The following is an 8,199-nucleotide window of genomic DNA, read 5'->3' as shown; positions in this document are numbered from 1 at the left end:
ACAACTCACACAAGTGAGAATACCCCAGATCTGTAAACTGGTTCTGTTAAGCAGAGATGATAATGTAATTAGAAGTGTATTCAGGGCACATCAAGAAAAAGGAAAGGTTTAATGCAAGTACAAGTCTCTACACACAGTATAATGATGGGAAAATAACAACTTAAATGCATTATTGAGAAGATAGTATCTCCTTGGCCCAGAGTGTTGTGGTGCTTCAGGGTATCCTTCAGAGGCTGAGATCATTCACTTCATACATGGAGCTCCATGATCTAATTAGAAGAAACCATAGTAATGGCTAGAGTTCCTATACTCCAATGCATCAGTATGGGATCATGCAATTAATTACTGATATACAGTTGCATATGTCCAACATTGACTATTATGAATCAATCATGCTATTTTTTGTTTGTTTTGCAAAAGGCCCTTATAATACAATTAGAAATGAGCAAGTCTGTTCACAGTGGCCTTTCTTGTGGTCCTCTGTGGTAGCCGGTCTTCCATTCTGTACTTTATATCCTAAGCCTGGCATCCTGGCACCTCTGGTATTGACTAAGCCATGCGAGGTCATGACCTACATCACAAGGTCTAGACTAGAGGATGCCAGATACAGAAGGAAAGACTAGCTTCCAAGAAAATATACACACATTGTGATTAATGAGTACATGAACTCCAATATTGGGACGCACATAAAAAATGTGAAGCACTTAGGTAACATTTTTTAATCAAAAAATGTAAAAGCCATTCAACCACGCCAAGGTGTACCTTTATCAGAATGGTCCCTAACTCTAAAGACTCACTTCTCTATGTGCCCAATTGACATATGAACTGGATAAGAGATGGGATCCAGGCTTAGGGTACAAAGTCCAGGAGGGGGCCACCCCCAATATACAACACAGAGGGCCAACTGTATCCAGGTAGCTGGAATCCAGGTGCTCTACTCTAATTACAATTAATAGACTATGCTTTAGTATACAGTTGGCAGTATAGTAACACGTTGATACTCTTTTTGCATACATCTGTACTATTATATAATCTACTAGATGGTGGCCCGATTCTAACGCATTCTGGTGGCCGCGACCAATCAGCAGAGCGTTGTTTAAATTTGGCGCCAATCTCGCTGATTGGTCGCAGTCGGCTGGCGGCCGCGACCAATCAGCAGAGCGTTGTTTAAATTTTGCGCCAAAATCGCTGATTGGTCACGGCCACGACCAATTAGCAGAGCGATGTTTGAATTTGGCGCAAAAATCGCTGATTGATCGCGGCTGGCCGGCGGCCGCGACCAATCAGCAGAGCATTGTTTAAATTTGCCGCCAAGATCACTGATTGGTCGCGGCAGAAGGCCGCGACCAATCAGTGTCGTATTACTGAGGATCGGGGAGCGGCGCTGCTTGTGTGGCTACTTCCGCTGCGAGAAGCCGAGAGATGAGCGGCTGCTCGCAGCAGAAGTATCCCGACCGGTGGCGCCGCTCCCCAGTCCTCCGTTCACACTTGCTGTCGGGAGATCAGTGGGCCAAGCCGCTGATCTCCCGACGTTAGCCGCATGGAGGTCAGCGGCGGCGCCTGTCAGGGTACTTGTGCTGCCAGCAGCGGGGAGATAAGCGGCTAGCGCCGTCATCTCCCTGCTGCATCGCCGCTGACCTCCGTCCGGCAGATGAGCCGCTAACGGCCGCCATCTTTTTCTGAAATCCCGAGTCGCTGATTGGCCGCGGCCGGACCAATCAGCGACGCGGGATTTCCTGGACAGACAGACAGACAGACAGACAGAAAGAAGACAGACAGACAGACAGACAGACAGGATAATACGATTATATATATAGATGCATATGTTCAAAATATATTCTAGGAGCATTTTCAAAATTATTATACACCTAATTTACATACTGAATGCAGTGTGAATAGAGTCTAAGTGACAAGAAAGATACTGTAATATTAGCACAACTATAGGTGGAGTAGTGGCAATATCGGTGATTGGTCGCGGGTGGCGGCCGCGACTAATCAGCGAACTGTGTTAGTGAGGACCGGAGAGCTTGTTTAAATTTGGCCCTAAAATCGCTGATTAGTCGCAACCGCGACCAATCAGCAAAACGGTGTTTAAATTTGCCGCCAATATCGCTGATTGGTCACGGCCGGCGGTCGCGACCAATCAGCAGAGCGGGGATTAAATTTGGCGCCAATAATGCTGATTGGTTGCGGCCGGCGACCATGACCAATCAGCAGAGCGGTGTTTAAACTTTGCGCCAATGTCGCTGATTGGTCGCGGCCGGCGGTCGCGACCAATCAACAGAGCGGTGTTTAAATTTGGCGCCAATATCGCAGATTGATCGCGCCCGGCGGTCACGACCAATCAGCAGAGGGATGTTTAAATTTGGCGGCAATATCGCTGATTGGTCGCAGCTGGCAACCGCGACCAACTAGCAAAGCGGTGTTTAAATTTGGCGCCAATCTCGCTGATTGGTCGTGGCTTGCGGCCGCGACCAATCAGCAGAGCGTTGTTTAAATTTGGCGCCAATCTCGCTGATTGGTCGTGGCTGGCGGCCACGACCAATCAGCAGAGCATTGTTTAAAATTGGCGCCAATCTGGCTGATTGGTCGCGGTCGGCCGGCGGCCGCGACCAATTAGCAGAGCGTTGTTTAAATTTGGCGCCAATCTCGCTGATTGGTCGCGGTCGGCTGGCGGCCGCGACCAATCAGCAGAGCGTTGTTTAAATTTGGCGTCAATCTGGCTGATTGGTCGCGGTCGGCCGGCGGCCGTGACCAATCAGCAGAGCGTTGTTTAAATTTGGCGCCAATCTCGCTGATTGGTCGCAGCCGCGACCAATTAGCAGAGCGATGTTTGAATTTGGCGCCAAAATCAGCGAGATTGGTGCCAAATTTAAACACCGCTCTGCTAATTGGTCGCGGCCGCCAGCCGCGACAAATCAGCGATTTTGGCGCCAAATTTAAACACCGCTCTGCTGATTGGTCGCGGCCACCAGCCGCAACCAAACAGCCAGATTGGCGCAAAATTTAAACAACGCTCTGCTGATTGGTCGCAGCCGCCGGCCGACCGCGACCAATCAGCGAGATTGGCGCCAAATTTAAACACCGCTCTGCTGATTGGTCGCGGTCGCCGGCCGCGACCATTCAGCATTATTGGCGCCAAATTTAAACACCCCTCTGCTGATTGTTCGCGACCGCCGGCAGCGACCAATCTGCGATATTGCCGCCAAATTTAAACACCGTTTTGCTGATTGGTCGTGGTTGCCGGCCGCGATCAATCAGCGATTTTGGCGCCAAATTTAAACAATGCTCTGCTGATTGCGCCCGGTTGGCCGCATACATATTCTAGAATACCCGATGCGTTAGAATCGGGCCACCATCTAGTATATATATATATAAATATATATATATATGTATTGTACAGTGGGTACGGAAAGTATTCAGACCCCTTAAAATTTTTCACTCTTTTTTTCATTGCAGCCATTTTGCAAATTCTAAAAAGTAAATTTTTTTCTCATTAAAGTACACTCTGCACCCCACCTTGACTGAAAAAAAACTGAAATGTAGAAATTTTTGCAAATTTATTAAAAACAAATAATTGAAATATCACTTGGTCATAAGTATTCAGACCCTTCGCTCAGTATTGAGTAGAAGCACCCTTTTGAGCTAGTACAGCCATGAGTCTTCTTGGGAATGATGCAACAAGTTTTTCACACCTGGATTTGGGGATTCTCTGCCATTCTTCCTTGCAGATCCTCTCCAGTTCTGTCAGGTTGGATGGTGAACGTTAGTGGACAGCCATTTTCAGGTCTCTCAAGAGATGCTCAATTGGGTTTAGGTCAGGGCTCTGGCTGGGCCAGTCAAGAATGGTCACAGAGTTGTTCTGAAGCCATGCCTTTGTTATTTTAGCTGTGTTCTTAGGGTCATTGTCTTGTTGGAAGGTGAACCTTCGGCCAAGTCTGAGGTCCAGAGCACTCTGGATGAGGTTTTCATCTAGGATATCTCTGTACTTGGCCACATTCATGTTTCCTTCAATTGCAACCAGTCGTCCTGTCCCCGCAGCTGAAAAACACCCCCATAGCATGATGCTGCCACCACCATGTTTCACTGTTGGGATTGTATTGGGCAGGTGATGAGCAGTGCCTGGTTTTCTCCACACATACCGCTTAGAATTATCACCAAAAAGTTGTATCTTCATCTCATCAGACCAGAGAATCTTATTTCTCATAGTCTGGGAGTCCTTCATGTGTTTTTGAGCAAACTCTATGCGGGCTTTGATATGTCTTGCACTGAGGAGAGGCTTCCGTTGGACCACTGTGCCATAAAGGCCCAACTGGTGGAGGGCTGCTGTGATAGTTTACTTTGTGGAACTTTCTCCCATCTCCCTACTGCATGTCTGGAGCTCAGCCACAAGGCTTTTCTCCCACGATTGCTCAGTTTGGCTGGATGGCCAGGTCTAGGAAGACTTCTGGTGGTCCCAAACTTCTTCCATTTAAGGATTATGGAGGCCACTATGCTCTTAGGAACCTTGAGTAATGCAGAAATTCTTTTGTAACCTTGGCCAGATCTGTGCCTTGCCACAATTCTGTCTCTGAGCACCTTGGGCAGTTCCTTTGAGCTCATGATTCTCATTTGGTCTGACATGCACTGTGAGCTGTAAGGTTTTATATAGACAGGTGTGTGCCTTTCCAAATCAAGTCCTATCAGTTTAATTAAACACAGCTGGACTCCAATGAAGGAGTAGAACAATCTCAAGGAGGATCACAAGGAAATGGACAGCATGTGACTTAAATATAAGTGTCTGAGCATCGGGTCTGTGATATTTCAGTTTTTCTTTTTTAATAAATTTGCAAAAAATTCTACATTTCAGTTTTTTGGGGTGCAGTGTGTACTTTCATGAGAAAAAAATGAACTTTTTAGAATTTACCAGATGGCTGCAATGAAACAGAGTGAAAAATTTAAAGTGGTCTGAATACTTTCTGTACCCACGGTATATATACAGTACAGACCAAAAGTTTGGATACACCTTCTCATTTAAAGATTTTTCTGTATTTTCATGACTTTGAAAATTGTACATTCACACTGAAGGCATCAAAACTATGAGTTAACACATGTGGAATTATATACTTAACAAAAAGTGTGAAACAACTGAAAATATGTCTTATATTCTAGGTTCTTCAAAGTAGCCACCTTTTGCTTTGATGACTGCTTTGCACACTCTTGGCATTCTCTTGATGATCTTCAAGAGGTAGTCACCGGAAATGGTCTTCCAACAATCTTGAAGGAGTTCCCAGAGATGCTTAGCACTTGTTGGCCCTTTTGCCTTCACTCAGCGGTCCAGCTCACCCCAAACCATCTCGATTGGGTTCAGGTCTGGTGACTGTGGAGGCTAGGTCATCTGGCGTAGCACCCCATCACTCTACTTCTTGGTCAAATAGCCCTTACACAGCCTGGAGGTGTGTTTGGGGTCATTGTGCTGTTGAAAAATAAATGATGGTCCAACTAAATGCAAACCGGATGGAATAGCATGCCGCTGCAAGATGCTGTGGTAGCCATGCTGGTTCAGTATGCCTTCAATTTTGAATAAATCCCCAACAGTGTCACCAGCAAAGCACCCCCACACCATCACACCTCCTCCTCCATGCTTCACGGTGGGAACCAGGCATGTAGAGTCCATCCGTTCACCTTTTCTGCGTCGCACAAAGACACGGTGGTTGGAACCAAAGATCTCAAATTTGGACTCATCAGACCAAAGCACAGATTTCCACTGGTCTAATATCCATTCCTTGTGTTCTTTAGCCCAAACAAGTCTCTTCTGCTTGTTGCCTGTCCTTAGCCCTGGTTTTGATGCGCCCCCTGGGCCGTGGGGTACCCGGCGCCGGGCCGGTCGTTGCTAGGGGAGATGTCACAGTGGCGGTGACCCGGTCCGTGACCCAGGGCGGTCAATCCAAAGGGGGATTTATAGTTTTTATATACAGTTCGTGACGCCACCTGTGGTATGCGGCTAAAGGGAGCCGCTGCTGCGGGGCAAGTCCTCTGGAGCTGGTGTAAATGCAGCAGAGTTGGTTTAGCTCTCCACAGGTAGAGCTTAGCTCCAGGGCTGTGCTGAGTTGTTATGGATGTTGCGGTGTAGTGCAGGGGGTGATGGCGCAGCAATAACTTCACAGAGACAGTGGGGTGCAGTCTTCAGAGTTTACTCACAGTTGTTAAGTTCCTCAGGTTGCACTGTCCAGCTTACAGCCTCCCATGTCGCGCTGTGCTCACCAGGCAGGGGTTCAGCAAACTCCAAGGTGTTTCAAGAGTGCCTGACAGGACCCCGTTGTATATGACCTTCTCAGCCGTCTTTCTGCGCTGGCCCTCACCCTTCTTGCCCTGCGCCTCGCCAAACAATGTCCCAAGCCGGTATCCTCAGATCTTTCTGGGCAACCTGGAGTTCCCTGGATCCTATGTGGTTACCTTTTTGGCGACTTGAGTGCGGATGTGGCAACTTCACCCTGAAAGTACAGAAGCCTCCAGTTTCCAGTTGAACCTTGTAATTCCCACTGGTCAGGGGCTGGTCCCCTCTGTGGCTTGATCCCTCCACCGCCTGGCAGATTCAGGTGTATGGGTGGCCTCCAGCACTGCCCGTACCCCTGGGATCCCTTTCACATTCCTGGAGCCTCTCTCCTGCTCCTCTCTCCTTCTCAGTCTTGGGCCTCTCTCTCAGGCCCTCATCTCGAGCAGAGCTCCTGGAGAGCTCCTGCTCCCCTCAAACTCCACTGACTGACTGGCTGAACTGAACTCCCTTTAGAATGTTCCACCCTCTTTTTATGTCACTTCTAGCAAGTGCTCCCCTGATCTACGTCCTCCACCCACACCCACTACATGGTTCCCCCTATTTTGGTTCCCCCACTCCAGCGAGGGACAGGGCTCAGCAGGGAAGCGACGCATCTTGCCCCTCCCGCTGGTCTGGAGTAGTGTAGTGTTGGATGCAGGTGTCAGGGTCCCGGGCAGCACTCTATCCTTACCTGAGAGTGAGATACCACACCTCTGGGTGAGATGCAGTACCTCTGTGGTGACTGAACCCGCAGGAGCGCCACAGTTTCCTAGCAGCTATTTTACCATGAAGGCCTGCTGCACAAAGTCTCCTCTTAACAGTTGTTGTAGAGATGTGTCTGCTGCTAGAACTCTATGTGGCATTGACCTGGTCTCTAATCTGAGCTGCTGTTAACCTGCAATTTCTGAGGCTGGTGACTTGGATAAACTTATCCTCAGAAGCAGAGGTGACTCTTGGTCTTCCTTTCCTGGGGCGGTCCTCATGTGAGCCAGTTTCTTTGTAGCGCTTGATGGTTTTTGCAACTGCACTTGGGGACACATTCAAAATTTGCCCAATTTTTCAGACTGACTGACCTTCATTTCTTAAAGTAATGATGGCCACTCGTTTTTCTTTATTTAACTGCTTTTTTCTTGCCATAATACAAATTCTAACAGTCTATTCATTAGTACTATCAGCTGTGTATCCACCTGACTTCTGCACAACACAACTGATGGTCCCAACCCCATTTATAAGGCAAGAAATCCCACTTATTAAACCTGACAGGGCACACATGTGAAGTGAAAACCATTTCCGGTGACTACCTCTTGAAGCTCATCAAGAGAATGCCAAGAGTGCGCAAAGCAGTCATCAAAGCAAAAAGTGGCTACTTTGAAGAACCTAGAATATAAGACATATTTTCAGTTGTTTCACACTTTTTTGTTAAGTATATAATTCCACATGTGTTAATTCATAGTTTTGATGCCTTCAGTGTGAATGTACAATTTTCAAAGTCATGAAAATACAGAAAAATCTTTAAATGAGAAGGTGTGTCCAAACTTTTGGTCTGTACTGTACATTTATGAAATGGATTACGTTTTATCAGAATTATTTAAAAATAATAACAATAGGTCAAATATAATATTAATAAAGAAAAAATTATATAAACAAGTAAATGATAAAAAATAACAATATTAATACTACTACTAATTAAAATAAACATTACAAGTCCGATAAAAAACGATTCAACAGTGAATTGACTTGGCTGGAGTCTACAAGGTTGTGAGTATGAGGAATGAAACTTCCTGAATGTAAGCCTCTTCAGATGGGTTGCTGGTCTTTGAACTTCTCTTTTTTGTGTATGAGCTCTAATAGAACGGAAACGTACATGAAATGAGACGGAGTAACAAAGCCGAGCTATTTCTGTT

The sequence above is a fragment of the Phyllobates terribilis genome, unplaced genomic scaffold (genome assembly GCF_046119375.1).
Source record: "Phyllobates terribilis strain yellow unplaced genomic scaffold, ASM4611937v1 Scaffold_3__8_contigs__length_932513732, whole genome shotgun sequence".
Lineage (NCBI taxonomy): Eukaryota > Metazoa > Chordata > Amphibia > Anura > Dendrobatidae > Phyllobates > Phyllobates terribilis.
This window is presented reverse-complemented; position numbering follows the sequence as displayed.